This window comes from Mirounga angustirostris, unplaced genomic scaffold (genome assembly GCF_029215605.1).
Source record: "Mirounga angustirostris isolate CCGP_5_RB_7025 unplaced genomic scaffold, mMirAng1.0.hap1 SCAF_10, whole genome shotgun sequence".
NCBI classification, from domain to species: Eukaryota; Metazoa; Chordata; class Mammalia; order Carnivora; family Phocidae; genus Mirounga; species Mirounga angustirostris.
In genome coordinates this window covers 120,044,075-120,065,999 of record NW_026991718.1, presented here as the reverse complement: position 1 = coordinate 120,065,999, position 21,925 = coordinate 120,044,075, and the positions used below count along the sequence as shown (strand labels likewise).

Sequence of the window (21,925 nt, the reverse complement as noted above, 5' to 3'; positions counted from 1 at the left end):
CCGCGCAGGCTCCACCCCGGCCCCGCCCCGCGCCCTAGAGCGGCTAGATGGGACGTCCCGGTGGCCTGCCACCTACCCCACCGCCAGGAACAGCGGAGAAGTGGGGATTTTCGAATCGGGCCGATTTAGGCCCTCCTGGCTTTGCTTCCAGTTCGCTGTGTGACCTTGGGTAGGTTTTCCCCAACCCGAGCCTGTTTCCTGCTTTGGCAAAGGGGATAGCCACCTTGTAGGATTTTCAGGATTACATGGAATGACTTTGTGGGGCACCTGGCGCTCACACGTCCCCTCCTCAAGGGCAGCTTTCCCTGACCGTTCCCCCCGCCCCCCATTACACCCCGTAGACTGGACAGGAGCCTCGCGTTATATGCTCACATAGCCCACAGTTGTAATTTCATATTTGCTTGAATGACTATTTGATTATTGTCTGTCTCCTCATTTGAAGCTGAACTTTGTGAAAGCAGGTCGCGTTCATCCTTACACCCCCAGCTCCCAGTTCAGTGCCTGACATACAGCAGGAGCTCAATAAATGCCCGCTCCTTCATTCCATCCCTCTGACGCACCGGTGGAGCGGCAGCGGGCTCAATACTGCTATCGGCCAGCAGAGGGCAGGCGGTGACCAGCCTTTTGGCCCAGCTGACCGTCCTCCCGGCAGGTGCCGCAGGAGGGGACAGGTGAGCCCAGGTGCGCCCACATCTGAAGAATCGGTAGGCCCGCGAGCCCCGGGCGAGGAGTCGGGCTAGCGCACGGCTTTTCCCTCCGGATCTGTGGCTCGCGGCCTGTCCTGGATCAGAGACCTCTTTCACAACCTGTGTGGATGTACGGTTCCTGCAAAGAAGATGAGCTGAGAAGAATCAGGAGGTGAGGGGGTTTGCTGTGAAGGAGGAGGGCACTGAGGAAAACCTTGGGGGGGGGGTGAGACGCAATTATAAAGACCCAGGCTTAGGGGGTCCTGGGTGGTGGGGAATGGGAGGGGGCCGCCGTCGTTCTATGACCCTAGATGCCAGGACCTGGGTGGAGTGACCGGCCTCAGTGGTCCTCACTATAGCAAAAGTCATTTAGTGTCAGTCCTAAACCCAGGCTGAGTCTGGCTGGTGTCTCCGAAGAGCCCTGCTGGGAGCAGAGCTATCTCAAGGTGGCCGGAGGGCAGCAAGGCTGCGAACATATCTGTGGAAGCATTATATATATACTCATGATATTTACCCATGGAAACATAGGAATCCCTCAAGGGAGCCTGGGAGGAAAGCAGAGGTCCAAGATTATGGCTACACAAGCCGCAGTCACTGTACCTCTTTGAAACTCAATTTCCTCATCTGCAAAACGGAGGTAACACCTACCTTGCATATTGTGAGGATTAAGCAGGATGAACTATATCAGTCTTTCTCAGCCTTGGCTGTGTGTTGAAATCACCATGACCCGGGGAAAATACTGATACCTGGGGTACTGGGATCACCTGGAAAATCTGCAGGTGTTTGCAATGTGCAGCCAAGGCTGAGAACTAAGCTAAATAAAAAGCTGAACACAGCACAGGGCACACACTAGGAATTCAGTAATGTTTATCACATTTTTTTAAAAAATGGAGCACATATTGTTTTCATTGTTCCTCATTAGAGGGGAAAAAAAGTTGATATAAAGGTTGTTGCAGAAATTGGATTTCTGACAGGCTTGTTTCCGGAATTATGAATCATCTGGGATTTGGTGATTATGGGGCTGGGGGAGACAGAGGCAGCCTCTGGTAGCATGATTTATCCCAATGCCCAATGCCCAGCTGAGCTGATGGAGGCAGGGACCCCCTGTTCTAGCTTGCAGTTTATATAACCATTCCTATGGTGTCCTGTGAGCATGCAAGCAGTCTGAGCACTTGTGTTGATCATTTCTGGGGTTAAGGATAGAGGATATTTTCTCCTCTCTAGGTACACTCACCGGGTGGGCCTATATCATTGACAACTGTTTGTTTCTTGAGTAACCCACAAGTGCAGGTGGCACCTCCTTCTTTATGGGACTTGGTAACCTTATGTGCTTCATTAAATTACAGACCCAGTGATTATTTACTGTGCTTCACTATTTCTTTGCTGGGCGATCCTGGCATGAAGTGGGGGGACCTGCTCACCCAGGCCTGCAGGTGTGACCACTTGTCTTGGCAGCAAGACTGGGCCCAGGAGCAGCTCCTCAGTCACTCCTGGTGGCCTCATTGAAAGGGGGAAAGTGAGGCAGAGGAACCTGGGGCTGGCTCCCTCCAGTATGGAGGCTTGGGGTTGGGGCAGGCAGTTGATGTCTGGCTCGGATTATCAGATTTAGCAAATAAAAATAAAGGACACCCAGTTAAATTTGAAGTTCAGATAAATAACAAAAGGTTTTTTAGTGTAAGTATGTCCCATGCAATTTGGGACATATTTATACTTAAAAAAAAAAAATCATTATTTATCTGAACTTCAAATTTAACTGGATATCCTTCATTTTTATTTGCTAAATCTGGCAGCTCTATGCCTGGCCAAACAGCTGAGAAAAACCCAGCACAGGGAATTTGCTGCTGTGCCTCCTGCTCAATGTTGGCCACATTTAGCTTCCTCCTGTCACTGCCCTGCTCCAGAACTGTGCATGGCTCCCATCTGCCTCCATAGCACAACCTGGACTCCCTGGCTACTGTGCTGGGCCTTGCTCTTCTGCCAGCCCAGCTGACCTGCTTGGGCCCTGACCTACCTCTACTGCTCATGTTTTCTCTGATGGCATGTGTTCCTCCCACTCCCAGTAGCATTTACAAACACTTATTGAGCACCTACTGGGTGTAGGCACCATGCTTAGTTCTTCATCTGCATAATCTCATTTGATTCTCACAAAACCTCACATGGCAGGGACAGAAGTTATCCTATTTTATTGATGAAGAAACTGATGCCCCAACACAGTGATTCTTAAAATGGGGTTCCTGTGTCAGCATCAGCAGCGCCTAGGAACTTTTTAGAAGTGCAAACTCTCAGGCCCTCTTCCACACCTATGAATCAGAAACTCTGAGGGTGGGGCCCAACCATCTGTATTTTAATAAGACACCCTCCTCCCACCCGCCAGTGTTTCTGATGTGCTCTAGTTTGAGACCTGCTGCCCTAAGAAGTGAAGTGACTGTAGGGGTTTGTCACCAGGCAGAGGTCTAGAGGATGGCAGAGGACTGACAGGCAGGGTGTTTACCTGGGCCAGGCACTAGAGATGCTGCAGAGACCCCACAGTCTTGGGGTGGGTGGGGAGAAGGGAAAGGATAGACAGGTAGTCTAGCAATTGCGATGTAAGATGACTAGGCTTAGCGGGGCCAAGCCGAGGAGCCCATAGCAGGATGGGAGGGGGTCAAGGAGGGCCTTCCCAAGTAGCTACCCAAGCTTGAAAAATAAGTCGTAATTAGTTACATGAAGAAAGGTGGAAATGATGTTCCACGCGAAGGGACTAATTTGTAAAAAGGCCCTACAGAGCTACCTGGGGGTGGTTCAGTCTTGAAGAAGATGAAGGTGAGGAGAGTGGGGGGCGGAGGAGGTATCAGATTGTGGGGGGAGGGTCCTCTGCCCGCAGAACAAAGGAAACAGCTTTAATGGGTATTGAGAAAAGCCCTCTGGCTTCCAGGTGGAGAGGGCACTAGGGAAGATGAGGGTGGACGGTAGAGATGCAGGGGGTGCCAGGCCTTCCCCCACCCCTAGATTCAGGCTGCTTCTGCCCTCCAAGGCGTCTGCAGAGGCTCAACCCCAATCGCAGGAGAGGGCAGGTGCTCAGTTCCAAGACCCGCATCGCGGAGCTCAAGGCCGGCTCCTTCCGGGACTGAGAGGCGGGACTGGGGGAGCAGGGCCCGTCGCCGCCCCGCCCTGCCGGCCCCACCCACAATCCAACCCCGCCCCTGCTTCCGGTCCCACCCTCTGCCTCCGGCTCCGCCCTCCACCGGTGGGTGGAGGAAGCCGGGCTCTGGGCCACTGGCCTGGGTGGCTTTTGCCTCCCATGTTCCTTTTTTCCTGCTGGTGTGGCAAAGGCCGTGGGGCTCCTGGGGCCTCTTCTCCCAGCTTTTCAAGGACAGGCCCTGGATGTGGCCAGGGATTCCTGGGCTGGAGCACAGGACACTTCGTGGCTATCTCCTCTTCCAGCCAACGAAGCCGTTGTTGCCAGCCGAGGACTGGCCGGCCTGGCCAGGTTGCCTGGCAGTGTGGACCGAGGCTGGGCAGTTCCCAATTCCAACTGTCCTTCCCGGAAAAACGTCAATTTGGCTGGACCTTAGAATCCGTTTGTAATTTCTAGCCTAGGGAAGAATACTGAAAGATCATTAACCACTGCATGAAGTGGAGCGTTCTGTCGTCTTAAGATCTCTGCAGGACTTAACCAGCTGCCCCATGGGCTTGACCTTCGGCAGGGGACCTCCTATTCTTCCTCCTTTTATTTGGGAATAACTTCTGCCCCCACCCACTATCTGGCATCCAGGACCATATTTCACCATGCTTTGCAATTCAACAAGGGTCTAGCATAGTTCCCTCTACTTAAATAGATGTTCAAAAATATTGTTTAGGGAAGATCAATTTCTGCTGGGCTCTGAATTATATATAGACGGAGTATATATAGTAGGGCAAGGGCAGTCTAAGTGGGTGGAAGTGGTGAGTAAAGGCATAGATGGTAGAGAGAGAAAGTGAATGTAAGGAGTTGACCTATCTGGCCTTGAATGTCATGCAAAACCATGGGCACTGAGGAGCCATGGATGGTTATTAAGCATGAGAGCAGTAACACTGCTCGTCATTGTACTAGATCCTTTGTGAATGTTATTGTACTGTCCTGCTCACATTGTTCTCTCTACCTAGACAGTTCTCCCCCTGACCTCTATCTATGTAGTTAATGCCAACTCATTTTTTTTTCATTTTTATTTTTAAAAGATTTTATTTATTTGTGTGTGTGAGAGAGAGACAGAGAGAGCACAAGCAGGGGGAGCAGGATGCAGAGGGAGAAGCAGGCTGTCCGCTGAGCAGAGAGCCTGATGTGGAACTCAATCCCAGGACCCTGGGATCATGACCCAAGCTGAAGGCAGACACTTAACCGACTGAGCCACCCAGGTGTCCCACCAACTCATTTTTAGTTCCCAACTCCACTGTTACTTCCTCAGGGAAACCTTCAGTGGCAGACAGACTCTAAGGTGACCCCCTGTATCCCCATATCCCCACCTCCTGGTGTTCATGTTTGTGTAATCCCTTCCTCTTGAGTGTGAGTGGGATCTGTGATTTGCTTTTAACTAATAGAATACGGCAAAGGTGATGGGATGTCACTCCCATGACTATGTTATGTAAGAGTCTTGCTAGCAGATAAGCTCTGGAGACTCTCCTTGCTGACTTGATGAAGTAAACCACCATGTTGAGGAAGCCCACAGGGCAAAGAACTGTGGGTGGTCTCTAGGACCTATGGCAGCCTCCCGCTGATGGCGAGCAAGAAGTCAGGGTACTCAGTCCTGCAGCCACCAGGAAATGAATCCTGCCAATAACCTGAGGGAGCTGGAGCCCCTGAGTGAGAATGTGGTCCTGCTGTCACCCTGATCATAGCTTTAGAAGTCCCTGAGTAGAAGACCCAGCTAAGCCATGCCCAGACTCCTGACTCAGAAACTGAGGTAATAAATATGTTGTTCCAAGTCTCTGAGTCAGTAGTGACTTGTTACGGAGCAGAAACTAGTACACTTTTTGGCTAGGTTAACTCCTTGATGTAGGCTCTCGTAGCATCATATGCCTTTTCTTTCTTTTTTTAATGTGCTTTTTCATCCTTCTCTTTTATGTGACCATTTATTTATATATACCATTTGATGAATGCTATGTCTTCATGAGGGTACTTTTGTGCATCACTTTGCCCCCAGTCTCTCTCAGTGCCTGACACATGAAAGAAGATCTATAATAAATATTAGTTGTAAGTATTAGTGAGTCAATGCTCTTATTTAATCTTTACTACAACCTGGCTAGGTGGGAACCATTTTTACATATGAAGAAAAGGAAACCAGTTATTAACATACACTTAAAAGTATACTGAACAAAATCTGATTATCTTATACCTACAAATTTTGGTTCATAATTTTTAGTATGACTACAGAATAAATGCTTTGGGAGCAGGGCGTAGATTGCATGGTATGACATCCCTTATGGAGCATTGTATGTTCTAAAAAGCACGACCATCCAAAAATACTTTGTGGCTCCTTTGGTTTTCCTTAAGACCTAACTCTGACTTAAATCATTCTTTGGAAACTCCTACCTTGTCACTGTCCTTTTCTGACCTGACGCAAATAGGCCCTCATTCGCCAGTGCTTTGTGTGATTCTAGCTGTTTGCCAACTTCATGCTCATTGACTTCATAAATTCTACATCTCTGGCAAGATTTCCAGTTTCATTTTGTACTCCCTGTGTGCCATACTCCCAGGGGTCAAAGCCATCTGACTGCTGGATGCTGTTAAACCCAAAATCTGTTCTGTTGGGATCTCTGCTCAGAAGCCTCCCACAGCTCCCAGTCTCACACCTCCCACCACCACCCTCCTCTTCCACTCCGTCCCCATCCCCCACTCCACAGCCATCCATTCACCACCTCATGGATCCATAAGCACACCGGGCACACTCCCCACTTTGCCCTGGTGGTTCCCACAGTGCTCTTTCCCCAGACACCCTCATGGCTCACTCCTGCACCCCCCTCAAGATGACTCAGATGTCACCCTTCTGCCCTGACCACTCCCATCCACCTTTCTTGTTCTAATCATTTCCAGGACCACGAACCACCTTTTTACGTGCTATATATTTTACTTATTTATGATATTTGGTGTTTGTCTCCCTCTCCACGAGAATGTAGGCCCCATGAGAACAAGATCTGTCTTTGCTGATATATCCCAAGAATGGTGTCTGGCACATAGTAGGTCTCCAGTAAAGGTTAGTGGGTAAGTGTCCACATCTCTGATGGTCTTGCCTTTAACTCAAACTCTCCATCTCCTTCCAGCCTCTATCCCCAGGACTCCAGCCCCTGCCTAGGTGATATGACTTGTCATGGGCATCTGCCAGACTCAGGAGGGCCTTCCTGGGGTGCCCGTGTGTTGACCTCGCTGTGTCCCTGCCACGTCTCCAGCAGGTGTGAAATACTAAATTCCTGTTTTTGTTTTATTTAAGGGCAAGAGGATTAGGGAGGAAGGAGGAAGGAGATGATGACGGAAGCAATGGGCAGAGTGGAGAGGGTGGAGAGAGGACCGGCACAGGTTTCCCTGGGGCCCCCGCCCAGCCAGCTTTGCAAGCGGCTCAGAGGGCAGCCCGCTGGCAGTGGGTGAGGGCCGTGTGCCACATATCCTGAGCCGAGTGCCACGTGGCAGAAGCAGTCCCGTTGAGTCATGGGACACACAGCCACACTACTTTGTAGAGTTTGGTGTGTGGAGTATTTTTGTTTTTTATAGCCCAGCTGTCTGTGTAATGACTTCCTTCCCTCGGCCTTGTTCACAGAGGTGTCCCTGTGAGACCAGCTGAGTCACCACATTCCTTGCAGCTTAAAACACTGGCCCCAGCACCAAGGCCCAGTTCCTTCGTGTAGATGGGACCTTTCAAGGCAGCCAGGGAGTGCCCAGAAAGACAGGCTAGAGAGCTCCCCTTTCGAACCTGCGCCCTTCCCCAAAAAACATGATTACAAACCTAGTAAAGATGGAGAGAAGTTCCATCTGCTAAGCATGAGGGAATGGCCACAGCCGTGTGCCACGGCCTGCAGAATTATTTGTCGGCGACCATGAAGTCAATACCGAATGAGGGGGAGGGGAGGGACGAGGCACGGACATTCGTGCAGCGTGAAGAGTCAGAAACCCGAGTGAAGACTGGGCACTCTCCATGCCCAGCTGGGAGGAATAGAAACTTGCTTAGCCGTTCTGTAAAATAAACAGGTAGTTCTCAATAACATTAAGTATGCATAGGGCACAGAGGTTAGCCATTTCACTCTTTGTAATGTATTTTGGAAGTTTGCTCAGATACACGTAAGACAAGAAGGAGGTTATTTAGAATAGCATTATTCATGGCATGGGTGAACAGGACGTAGGGGAAGTGCTAAAGGAAAGAGCTAGTAAACCATGGTGGACGTCGACCTCGGAATTCCACACAGCTATGAGAAGTAATGAAATAGGGGTGCATACAGCAGCATGGGACTTACAGAGCTAAGTGGGGAAAGCAGTCCAAGAGCTTGAAAGCACAACACTTTTCATTTCATTGAGGTGTGACTGACGTACAGTAAACCACACATATTTAAGGTGTACTATTGGAGTTTTGGCATGTGTAATTACCCATGAAACCACCACCACGATCAAGATAATGAATATATCCACCACCTCCAAGTAAGAAGTAGATCGATATGGATTGAAATGGGCAGATGTCTACCACCTGTTAAGTTTTTAAAAAAAATTCAACAGTGTGTTTTATAATCCCATAGTTATATTAATGAAAAATGTTTAGATATCCTGAAAAAAGTCTGGAAGAACACACACACACACAAATTATGTTCATTGTTGGGAATCTTGCGAAAACAGCCTAGCCCTATTTGGCTAGTGCACCGTGCATTTCAGAAATTGCCCATGATTCTTTTTTTAAAAAAAATTTATTGTTATGTTAATCACCATACATTACATCATTAGTTTTTGATGTAGTGTTCCATGATTCATTGTTTGCGCATAACACCCAGTGCTCCATGCAGAACGTGCCCTCTTTAATATCCATCATCAGGCTAACCCATCCCCCCACTCCCCTCCCCTCTAGAACCCTGTTTGTTTTTCAGAGTCCATAGTCTCTCATGGTTCGTCTCCCCCTCCGATTTCCCCCCCTTCATTCTTCCCCTCCTGCTATCTTCTTCTTCTTTTTTTTTTCTTAACATATGTTACATTATTTGTTTCAGAGGTACAGATCTGAGATTCAACAGTCTTGCACAATTCACAGTGCTTACCAGAGCACATACCCACCCCAGTGTCTATCACCCAGTCACCCCATCCCTCCCACCCCCCCCACTCCAACAACCCTCAGTTTGTTTCCTGAGATTAAGAATTCCTCATATCAGTGAGGTCATATGATACATGTCTTTCTCTGATTGATTTACTTCTCTCAGCATAACACTCTCCAGTTCCATCCACGTCGTTGCAAAACAGAAATTGCCCATGATTCTTGTCCCACTTCATGGTCTCCAGGTCTCCTTTAAAGGTTTAATACACTAGAAATTCATCATTATGGTCCCCTATCTTTGAGTGACTTTATTAAAATGTCACTGAGGTCCTCATAATGAACCCCAACATAAGGGGTGCCTGACTCTTGTTCTCCATCCCCACATCAGACAGCTGTGTCAATAACATCCTTCAGCTCACTTCCAGGACCATTTTCTTTTATCATCCCTCCAGACTGGAGGTACTCCAGCAGGGGGGTTGGTTGTGGCTGGGGACAAAAGAGTGATTCCCCGGGGGCGCCTGGGTGGCTCAGCCGTTAAGCATCTGTCTTCGGCTCAGGTCATGATCTCAGGGTCCTGGGATCGAGCCCCACATCGGGCTCCCTGCTCGGTGGGAAGCCTGCTTCTCCCTCTCCCACTCCCCCTGCTTGTGTTCCCTCTCTCGCTGTGTCTCTCTCTGTCAAATAAATAAATAAAATCTTAAAAAAAAAAAAAGTGATTCCCCAACTTGTTTGCAAATCCATCCTTTTTTTTAAAGTAATCTTTACACCCAATGTGGGGCTCGAACTCACGACCCTGAGATCAAGAGTTGCATGTTCCACTGACTGAGCCAGCCAGGTACCTTGCAAAGCCATCTTTTACTTATTTATTTTTGAAGATTTTATTTATTAATTTGAGAGAGAGAGTGTGAAGGAGAGAGCCGGGGGAGGGGCAGAGGGAGAGGGAAGAGCAGATCCCTGCTGAGCAGCAAGCCCAATCTGGGGCTCCATCCCAGGACCCTGGGATCATGACCTGAGCTGAAGGCAGATGCTTAACCAACTGAGCCACCCAGGCACCCGCAAATCCATCTTTTATTACCATTCTTCACATATCTCATAAGTACAGGAGGGGCAAAGATTATGGGAGCAGGGGGTATGTTGAATTTTGTCTGGTTATGGGTTTTATATAAAAGCAGTCATTAAATGTGGATGTTCTTTTGTGTCTGGCTTCTTTCACTCCACATTGTTTATAAGAATCTTCCATGTTGTGTGCAGGTGTGGTTCATTTTTTGTGCAGTATAAAGCATTCCGTTGAGTGTATATATCACAATTTATCCTTTCTACCAATTGACATATGGGTTGTTTCCAGCTTAGGGCTATTATAAATAATGCTGCTGTGAACATTCTTGTACATGTCTACCTGTCTACCTGGGCATGTATTTCTCGTAGGTGTATACTTTGGAGCAGAATTGCTGGGTTATAGGTATTCCTATGCTTAAGTTAAAAAAATAATGCTGAACTGTTTCCCAAAATGATTAGACAAATACACTCTCCCCAGCAATATATGGGAGCTCCCCTTTTGCATTTACCAACAGTTTTCACCAGCAACTGGTACTATTGGACTTTGTACTTTAGCCATCTGGTGGGTTTGTAGTAGGTGTTCTCTCTGCTTCATTTCCCTGATTACTAATGAGGCTCAGCACCTTCCATACGTTTATTGGACATTTGGATTTTCTTTGTGTGAAGCCAAGACCCTGTTCTTTCCCATTTTTCTGCTGCTCTGTATTTTTCATTCATTCATTCTTTTTTTTTTTAAAGATTTTATTTATTTATTTGAGAGAGAGAGAATGAGAGACAGAGAGCATGAGAGGGAGGAGGGTCAGAGGGAGAAGCAGACTCCCTGCCGAGCAGGGAGCCCAATGCGGGACTCGATCCCAGGACTCCAGGATCATGACCTGAGCCGAAGGCAGTCGCCTAACCAACTGAGCCACCCAGGCACCCTCATTATTTCTTTATAGTTTTTTGTATATTCTGGATATAAACCTTTTGCCAGTTATGTGCATTGTTAATCTTTCTCCTCTGTAGCTAATGATGTTTCTTGATGAACAGAAGTTCTTAACTGTAAAGAAGTCCAATTTATCAGTCTCTCCCTTGTGGTTAGTGCTGTTTTGATCTTGTATAAGAAAACTTTTCCTCCCTTGATGTCATAAAGATACTGTATGTTATCTTCTAAAGTTTTATTGGTTTACCTTTTGTATTTTAGTCCATAATCTAATAAAAATTGGCTTTTGAGTATGGTGTATGATGGGATTCCAGTGCCATTTTTCCCATGTGGATATTCCATTGACTGAACACTATTTATTCAAAAGATCATTTCCCCATACTGTTCTGCAATGCTATCTCTAACATTAATCTGTTTGGGGGAGGGTCTTTCTTCTGTCCGTTGGTTTTTGTCTACTCTTATGCCAATACCATACTGTCTTAATTATTAGAGCTTTATTATAAGTTTTGTTAGCTGATAGAATAAATCCTCTCCACCTTGTACTTCTTCAGGAGTACCTTAGCTGTTCTTGGCCTTCAGCAGTTTCATATAAATTTTATATTAGAATGATCTTGTCAAGTGCCATGTGAAAATCAACTGGGATTGCTTTGAATCTATAGGCCAACTGAAGAAAATGACAGCTTTACAGTATTGAGTCTTCTAATCTATTAATATGCTGTCTCTCTCCATTATTCATTTATTCTTTAATGTCTATTAAAATGTTCATGGTTTTCTCCATAGAGGTCATACTTGTCTTTTGTTAGATCCATTTATAGGTACTTTTTTTTTTTTTTTTTTTGCTATTTCAAAACTGTTCTGACTATTCTTAAAAAACAATTTTCTGACATTTGCTGGAATATAGAAGTAAGGTTGACTTTGGTATATTGATTTTGCAACCTGGAAAAGGGTCTTCATCAGAACCTGACCATGGTGTCACCCTGATCTCAGACTACCAGCCTTCAAAATGGGGGAAAATAAATTTCTATTGTTTATAAACTACCCAGTATGTGACGTTTTGTTACAGCAGCCAGACTAAGACAATAGTTTATTGGTTCTAAAAGTTTATTTGAGATTCCTTAGGGCTTTCTACCTACACAATCATGTCATTTTTGAAGAAAGACAGTTTTACTTTTTTCTTTCCTATCTTTATGACTTCTTTTTCTTTTTCTTGCCTTATTGCCCTGGCTAAGACATCTCATAAAATGTTGAATAGAGGTGATGATAACTGATATTCTTGCTCTGTTCCTTATTTTAGAGAGGAAAATGCTCACTATTTTACCATTAAGAATGCTGTTGGCTCTAGTTTTTTTCCTGTATCTCCTATATCAGATTGAGGAAGTTGTCTTCCATCTTTAGGCTGCTAAGAGTTTTTGCTGTGAATAAGTGTTGAATTTTGTCAAATGCTTTTTTAGCATCTATTCGGATAATCAAATTATTTTTCCTTTTATTCTGTTAATGTGGTTGGTTGATTTTTAAATATTAAACCAATTTGCATTCCTGAGATAACTTCCACTTGGTTATGATTTCTTATCCTTTTAATTTGTCACTGTATTTGATTTGCTAACATTTTATTTAGGATTGTTGTATTGATGGTCATGAGAGATAATGGTCTATATTTTTTCTTGTCATGTTCTTGTCAGGTTTTGGTGGTACAATTATGCTAACCTTATAAAGTTGGGAAGTGTTCCCCCTATTTTCTGAGAGTATTTGTATAAGATAGGTATTACTTCTTATTTAAAATTTTGGCTGGAATATTTTCATTCTTTTATCTTTTAACCTGAATGTCCTCATTTTAAAGTATGTCATAAACATCATATAGTTGAGTCTTGTATTTTGTTTAAATTTGCTCTGTTGGTCTTTTTCTTTTTGTTAGAATATTTAGTCCACTTACATTTAACATCATTACAGATACGGTTAAAAACCATTTACATCTATAATCCTGTTGCCTTCTTTTTGTCCTACCTGGTTTTTGTTCCTCTTTTTTCCTCTTTTCTTTCTTCTTTTGGATCAAGTATTTTTTATTATTCCATTTTATCTTCTCCATTTGATTTTTCAACATTGTGGTAAAATAAAAACATTTGCCATTATAACTATTTTTAAGTGTACAGTTTACTAGTCTTTTTTTTTTTTTAAGATTTTTATTTATTTATTTGACAGAGAGAGACACAGTGAGAGAGGGAACACAAGCAGGGGGAGTGGGAGAGAGAGAAGCAGGCTTCCCGCAGAGCAGGGAGCCCGATGCGGGGCTCGATCCCAGGACCCTGGGATCATGACCTGAGCTGAAGGCAGTTGCTTAATGACTGAACAGGCACCCCTACAGTTTACTAGTCTTAAGTACATTCACATTTTTGTGCAACCAGTTTCCAGAACTCTTTTCATCTTGCAACACTGAAAACTTAAAAAATGTTATTAAACATTTTATTAAACACTCATCCCTCCTCCCAGGCCCTGGCAATCACCATTCTGCTTTTTGTCTCTGTAAATTTAATTATTCTAGGTACTTCATATAAATGGGGTCATACACTCCATCTGTGTTTTAGACCCTTCTGAACCTTGCCCTATGTACCTCTTCATCTGGCTGTTCATTTATATCTTTTATGATAAACTGCAATCATAAAAAAATAAATAAATGGGGTCATACAGTATTTGTTCTTTTGTGACTGGCTTATTTCATGTAGCATTATGTCCTCAAGGGTCATCTATGTTGTAGCATGTGTCAGAATTTTCTCCCCCCCCCCCACCTTTTTTTAGAAAGAGAGTGCCCATGTAGTGGGGGGAGGGGAAGAGGGAGGGAGAGACAGAGAGAATTTCAAGCAGGCTCCATACCCAGCAGAGACCCCAACTTGGGCTCTATCTCATGACCCTGAGATCATGACCTGAGCCAAAAGGAAGGGTCGGTGCTTAACCGACTGAGTCACCCAGGCACCCTGAGAATTTTCTCCCTTTTTAAGCCTGAATAATATTCTTTATTTTAAAAAAGATGTATTTATTTAAGAGAGCGAGAGAGAGAGCATATGCAAGCTCGGGGAGGGGCAGAGAGAGAGGGAGAAGGAGAGGAGTAGACTTCCTGCTGAGTGCAGAGCTGGATGTGGGGCTTGATCTCAGGTCCCTGAAATCATGACCTGAGCTAAAATCAAGAGCCAGCTGCTTAACCAACTGAGCCACCTAGGCCCTAAGGCTGAATAATAGTCTATTGTGTGTATATACCACATTTTGTTTTTCCATTCACCTGTTGATGGACATTTGGGTTCCTTCCACCTTTTGGCTATTGTGAATGCTGCTGCTATGAATAAGGGTATACAAATGTGTGTTCCGAGCTCCTGCTTTCAGTTCTTTTTGATATATATCTAGAAGTAGAATTTTTGGTACATATGGTAGTTCTATGTTTAATTTTTTAAAGAACCATCATACTGTTTTCCACAGCAGCTGCACTATTGTACGTTCCCACAAATGACACACCAGTGTTCCAATTTCTCTGCATCTACTCCAACATCTGTTTTTTTCTTCTTCTTTTCTTTTTTGGATAATAATCATTCTAATGATTGTGGAGTGGTATCTCATGATTTTTATTTGTCTAAGCTTGAATGAATCCATGAATGTAGTGTGTTTGGCTGTTTTTTGGTCTCTGATAATTTCCTGTATTTGGGGTCATCATGAGTCTGTTTCTTTATTTTACTTATTTCCTCTTGTGGTGTCTTCTTATATGTCTGGCTGTATTTGTGCATTAGGCATTGTAGTGCATTTAAAAAATTGTAAAAACTATTTTAACGTTAGAATGATGTAAATTAAACCTCTTCCAAAGAGATTTTCTTTTCTTTTTTTTTAAATGTATTTATTTGATTGAGAGAGCACGAGTAGGAGGGGGAGAGGGAGAGAGAAAATCTGAGGCAGACCCTGCACTGAGTGTGGAGCCTGATGTGGGGTTCAATCTCACAAACCTGAAATCTTGACCTGAGCCAAAACCAAGAGTGGGTAGCTTAATGGACTGCACCACCCAGGCACCCCCAAAGAGATTTTCCCCCCTAGGCCCTAGGAGTGCTAAAAGTTTAGGATCTTTTTGCTCTGTATTCAGAGCTTGACATTATCTAGTCTACTCAGATGACTTGAAACCGTCTGCAAAAGGAATGGATCACTTCCAGTTCACATCTTCTCTTAAATTAAAGCTCTTCAGGATCCTAGATTAAAGTAAAGTGTAAAGAGTTTTGTTGGCTCAGGGCTTGAATGTCACACTGAGGAGTCTGGAGAAGGGATGGGCAGCTGCTGTGACATCTGCTTCGTCAGGGGGCAGCATGTTGAATCTTAGTTCTGTGGTCCAGTATGGGAAAAGGAGGAAGGCAAGCTGGGCCAGACTGGGCTAGGGATACGAAACCAGTCAGAGAGCTGGTCTGTCCTCGCTGAGGTGGATAATGCATGGGTTCTACCAGGTGGAGTATAGCAGGAGAGAAACCAATACTGCAGAGAAGCTGCAGGTCATAGTTCACCTGGGCCAGAAACAGGTTCTCTTCACTGGTCCTGGGCAAACTTTCTGGCCAGTGACTCCTCCAGGCTAGCCAGTGACCACTTATGTAGTCTTGGCTGAGCCTAGACACCCTGGACAACTTCATTATTGTTCTCTTTGGGTCTATTCAGAGCCCTCCTTTCTGATCTCCACCCAGCATATTGTCCCTACTCAGTTCAGTTCAGTAAAGTCTCATTGCTCTTAGGATATGACTTAAATTATTACCATGACCTTCAAAGCTGTACATGATCTGGCCACTGGCCACCTCTCCAGCCTTATCTCCTCCGATTATCTGCCTCACTGTACATTTTCCTTCTTCTTTGTTTAAACCACCATGTATCCTTGGTGACCACAGGAACTGTGCATGTACTGTTCCCTCTATAGGGAGTACTCTTCTTGCCCCTATTTGCCTACTGTTATGGACTAAATGTATATATTCCCCCAAAATTCATATGTTGAAGCCCTAACCCCCCCAGTGTGGCTGTAATTTGGAGTAAGGCAGTAATTAAGATTAATTGAGGTCATAAGGGTGGGGCCCTGATCCAGTAGAATTAGTGTCCTTTTAAGAAGAGACACCAGAGAGCTCATTTTCCCTCTCTTGCTGTGCACACATACTGAGGAAAGGTCATATGAGAGCATAGCAAGAAAGCAGCCATCTGCAAGGCCAGGAAGATAGTTCTCACCAAAAACCAAATTGGCTGGGGCTTTGATGTTGGACTTCCAGCCTCAAGAACTGTGAGAAAATTTATTTCTGTTGTTTAAGCCACCTGGGCTATGGTGTTTTGTTATGGCAGCCCAAGCAGACTAATACATCTAATTTAACCCCTATTTTTCCCTTTAGATTTCATACCAACTATTTCCCTAAACATCTTTGAGCCAAAGCCTCCTATTAGTGGATCTCATGGTACCATGCCCTGTGTAAGATTTATGTTTTTGATTATTTGACCAATGTCTGCCTTACTTACTAGACTGTAAGCTACATTAAGGTCTCTGGTTTTATTCAAGGCTGTATACTCAGAACCTAATACAGGGCCAGGTACATAGTAGGTGCACAATACACCTTTTTTGGGGAAAGAGAGGTGGGTGGAGATAGACAGTGCCTTGAGCTGGGAGGGATTTATGGACATTCAAACTCATCTCTGGTCCAACAGAAACTATATATTTATAATCAAGATGTGACTCTAGGCCCCACCCTGTGATAGGCCTCAGGATCCTGCCCATAATGTCTGGCTCAGATCCTGGGCTGGGCTGGGCTTGGCCAGCAGAACCCCAGTTGTAAGGACAGGCAGAAGACTGGCTCTCATGCTGTATGGAGGACACCATTGTATGTTTCTTTCTTTCTTTTTTTTAATATTTTATTTATTTATTTGACAGAGAGAGACACAGCGAGAGAGGGAACACAAGCCAGGGGAGGGGGAAAGGGAGAAGCAGACTCTCCGCTGAGCAAGGAGCCTGACGCGGGGCTTGATTCCAGGACCCTAGGATCATGACCTGAGCCGAAGGCAGATGCTTAACGACTGAGCCACCCAGGCGCCCCCCATTGTATGTTTCTTACAGTGTTCTCTTGAGGATGAAGTCATGACTTTGTAACTACTGTTATACACACAATTGTACTCCCCCCCACCTGCTCCCACAAACCAGTTCCTTTTCAATCCCAGAAATTTGTCTAATTGGCAGTTGGGGCCGCTGGTGTATCAGACAGGGCCCACTCAGGAGGCAGAAACCACACCAGTAATTTGAACAAGGGACCTTTTTTATGAAGAATTATTAGCTAATGAAAGGTGGTTAGTGACAAAAAGGGTCAAAAGAGAACTCGAAAGAATATAGGCATACTAACTATAGACTGTACCTACTCTCTCTAGGGTTGGGGCAGAGTGACCAAGGAGAACACAAACTTGCATATGCCTCTCCCCCAACCCCAAGGTGAGATTTGGGCCCTGTTGGAGAGAGCAGGAATTCAGCCCACTGGACGGTGGAGATGTTTGATGGATGGCCACAGGCTATAGGTCAGAAGCTGGCCATCCAGGTGGCAGAACAGCCCAGTGAGCACCACTGGGTCTCTCTAGACCACAGGAACCATGTGCTATAGGAGCAAGAGAGCAGAGTGGAATCTGGAAGGTTCTGAACCAGGAAGACCCTTATGCTTCTTTTTTTTTCTTTGATTTCTCCAACCTTCTCTAGTGACAGAGCCTAACATCGTGCCACTGGCAAAAGGGAAATGTTTACAGAATTCAGTTCCAGTATCACAGGGCAAGACAAAGAAGAGTGGCTTTAGAGCCGAGAGGTGATAAGTTGGCTCAACTGGATTAAGAAACTTTTTTTTTTAAATTTTTTTATTCTTATGTTAATCCCCATACATTACATCATTAGTTCTAGATGAAGTGTTCCATGATTCATTGTTTGTGCACAACACCCAGTGCTCCATGCAGAATGTGCCCTCCTCAATACCCACCACCAGGCTAACCCATCCTCCCACCCCCCTCCCCTCTAGAACCCTCAGTTTGTTTTTCAGAGTCCATCGTCTCTCATGAAGAACTTTTTTTTTTAATTTATTTTTTAAAAGATTTTATGTATTTATTTGTGTGTGTGAGAGAGAGAGCGAGTGGGAGAGAGCGAGCGAGTAGGAGAGAGAGAGCACAAGCATAGGGAGTGGCAGGCAGAGGGAGAAGCAGGCTCCCCACTGATGCAGGACTTGAACCCAGGACCCTGGTATCATGACCTTAGCTGGAGGCAGACACTTAACTGACTTTTCTTAAAATAATTGACAGGACATCCTTTTAAGCCATTGAGTCCTTATAATGCATCACACACCATGTTAATAGTAACACGGAGCATCTCATTCAATTGTTATAACTACATTTAAGTAAGTTACTCAAATTCACACAGCAAGTAAGTGGGGGAGACAGGATTCAAGTCCAGGAGATTCAAAGTTAAATCCTACTTACATACTGCGTGAAACTGCCTCCTGGATTCTTTCACTCCAGACTTTATAAATGCAACATAAAGGTTCACGGGGAGTGACAGAACCCTCTCTATGAAATGAACTATGTATTGTTGATTAAACCAGGGGGTCTGTCACTATCCTGGTTCTATAGGATTCTTCTCCTTCAAATCCTTGGTTCTCAGCTGGTTACTGTTCCTTTTCTGTGCTCAGCTTGCATTGTGATACCTTATTCTAGAAAAGGAGCTGGCATATAAATCACAGAATTTTCAGCTTCTCTTCCTGTGATTGTTCAAAGTTCAGACATTTTCCCCTTGTGATCCCATAGTGCTGGCTACTGCTCAGAACTATGCAATGAATATGGTAGGATAGCCATAGTTGGAATGTTTTTGGTTTCGAGTACTAGAAAACCCAACTCAAATTAGAATCAGTAATATGGGGAATTTATTGATTTACCTGACTTTATTCGTGCAGGTAAGCCTTGATCAGCACTACAGCTCTGTTTCTCTTTGTTCTGCTTTTGCCTATCCATGTGTTGGCTTCACCTTTAGGCTGGCTCTCTTCATGGTCACAAAATAGTTGCCAGCAGCAAATGGTTCCTCACGGACATCCAGGGAAATAGGATTTTATTCAACTATTGTGACAGGGTTAATATTGGATACTGACAGATGTAGGCCTAGGTAATAGGTCTATTCCTGAAGCAATCAGTACAAGGTAGATGAGATTAATTCAACTGACTTAGCAGAGAATCCACACTCACATGTGGGGGATGGGGTCTATCCCACCCAAATTGCCTCCATGCTGTATAATGAGCAGTGGCATAGACTGGATGTTAGAAGGCGCATCTGTCGGGATAGGCTAGGTTTTGCTGTAGTAGCTAACAAGCCAAGTTTATTTCTTGCTCCTACTACATGTGTACTGTGAGTCCCCTGGGGGGCACTATTTAATGTCTCCTCCCTTCAGGACCCAGAACGATGGAGCAATCACCATCTTCAGCATTGTCTATTGTTGTTGCTGAGGGAAAGAGAGTACACAAAATTGCCTACTAGCTCTTAAAGTTTGGACCTGGGAGTACATCTACTCAATATTATTGACCAAAGCAAGTGGCATGGCCACCTCTGCAAGCTGTAAGGAAGTAGAATCCTATCATATGCCTGGGAAACACACCAGAAATATTTGGTGGCTAGCATTAATGTCCACTACCACAGGAGGCCATCAGAATACCCACCACAGAGGGCTTATGGAGACCACCCCAGTTTTTGTCCACTTTTTCTTGGGAAAAGAATAACTTATGGTTTTGATTGCTATCTGAAAAAGAGGCCTCCCTACTCTGCAGAAATCAGGAAAACTCAGTACTCATTTTCTGTGTGACTATCAAATGTCTCCCAGGTGTTTTGCCATTAAGTGGAGTTCATGGTTCTACCAGGGACTTCCTTTTTTTTTTTTTTTTAAAGATTATTTATTTATTTACTTGACAGAGAGAGAGAGACAGCGAGAGCAGGAACACAAGCAGGGGGAGTGGGAGAGGGAGAAGCAGGCCTCCCGTCGAGCAGGGAGCCCGATGTGGGACTCGATCCCAGGACTCCAGGATCATGACCTGAGCTGAAGGCAGTCGCTTAACCAACTGAGCCACCCAGGCGCCCTCATTCTCTCTCTCAAATAAATAAATAAAATCTTAAAAAAAAAAAAAAGATATCTCCTCAACTCAAAACAATTCCCTTTCTTTCTGGTCTTGATCCACAGAGGTGGGTTCCTGTGAATGACATGACCTGTAAGCTGGCCATGATTGCTCTGGGGGAGAGGGGGACACCTGACACAAGTTGGGTCAATTAGAGCCTCTTCTCTGAGATTTTGGGTTTGGAATGATGAGGAATTTTTAGTCTCTGTGTAGTTGGAATTGTATCATGTACTTGGGAGTAGTTGGTAGACATATTTTTCCATTGTATTACCTGGAAGGAGAGAAAACAAGGTTGTGGGGAGAGTCTTACTGGCACCCCCTGCTCTGCTTCAATCCATCCAGCAGTCCATCTGGGTTCTTGTTGGCCTGAGAGACCCATCCCTTTGACCCCTAAAAAGCCCTAAGATAAATTCCCCTTTATTTTTCTTTAACTGGCCTGAGAGGATACTGGTACTTGCTGCCAGCAAACTCCTAACTGATACATGCTCTTGGCCTCTGGACCCTGACACAAAAAAGGGTTGCAGGTGTAGCTTATTCCAGTAAAACAGAGGTCAGGTGGCAATTCTATTGCATCAACTATACTTCTGGCAATTTCTTTCTGCTTGAGAAAGCTCATCAGAATGTGAGTGAGTCCAGGTGACATTATTATAGGGATCACCTGGAATCTGCTTTTTTTTTTTTTCTTAAGGAAAATAATTTGTCTCCTTGGGTAAATACTATTTGTGACATACTTCCCAACACTGGTTATTAAGTGCATGTTATATTCTCTGCCTGGAGTCCTCTCCTCCTCCCTCAATTCTTTTTTTTTTTTTTTTCCTTCTCCCTCAATTCTTTACTCAGCTCCAATGTCGGCTCCTGTGGGAAGACTTTCTACACTGTCCTATATTGTATTAATTATGTCCTTCTCTCTGCTTCCCAAAGCAAGTGGCACATACCTGTAGTGTTACATATTTTCTTCTGCTTTTTAGGGTTTTTTTGTTGTTGTTTTTGAAGATTTTATTTGTTTGACAGAGAGAAAGAGAGAGCGTGCACAAGCAGGGGGAGCAGGAGACCCAGAAGCAGGCTCTCTGCTGATCCCAGGATGCTGGGATAGTGACCTGAGCGGAAGGCAAACGCTCAACGGACTGAGCCACTCAGGTGCCCCATATTTCTTCCAGAAGTACTTCTTTGTATGTCTGTCTCATTTGAAATTCTGAGTTCCTTAGTGGTTGGGAGAATGCCTTGTTTACCTGCACATCCCACAGTACCTGGACTGGAATAGATGCTCAGAAAGTTTGTTGAGTAAATGCAGTTAAAGTTGAGCAACATATTCCATATATACTCTTATTCATTCAAGAAATATATAGCGAGTACCTAACCATATCAGGCCATGTTCCAGATACTGCAGATGAACAACACAAGTCCCTGCCCTCAGAACATTACAGATGATATTCAGGTCATACGGGCTATAAGGAAAAGTAAAGCAGGATGAGGGGAGAGAGAATGATGGGGGAGGGGGTGGGACTTGATATTTTAGTAAAGTGGTCTGGGTAAGTCTGAGGCAGTGACTTTTGAAAATTTTGAAATTTGGAGTAAGGGCACATGCCTTTAAACATCAAATGCAAAGGTCTTGAGGTAGGAGTGAGCCTGCATGTTCCACAAGCAGGAAGGAGGCTAGTGTGGCTGGAATGGAGTGAAGGGGTAGAGTGCAAGGAGATGCAGTTAGAAAAGGGGAGGAGTGTTGGGTGGGGGGAGGTCCCAATAGGCTCTTGGGGGTCCTTGACAAAAAGAGTTTGATTTTTGCTCTGAGTGAGATAGGAAGTCACTGGAGGCTTTAGAGAAGGGGAGAAATATGTTTTGACTTAGGTTTTAACAGAATCCCTCTGGCTTCT

The 21,925-nt window shown here is 44.8% G+C and overlaps 1 protein-coding gene across 4 annotated transcripts in view; it reads left to right on the top strand.

The window, feature by feature from the left end:
* The first annotated feature begins 50 nt into the window (after positions 1-50).
* The window catches only part of ZHX3 (zinc fingers and homeoboxes 3), a 137,361-nt gene continuing 115,486 nt past the window's right edge, over positions 51-21,925 (top strand). For 2 of the 4 annotated variants that reach the window (XM_054510099.2, XM_064573181.1), the window contains exon 1: positions 51-169. The gene's annotated coding sequence lies outside the window, so the exon portion shown is untranslated. Of the gene's footprint in view, positions 170-203; positions 859-21,925 lie in introns of those variants that run through there. The other 2 variants (XM_045885773.3, XM_064573180.1) reach the window with 1 other exon arrangement.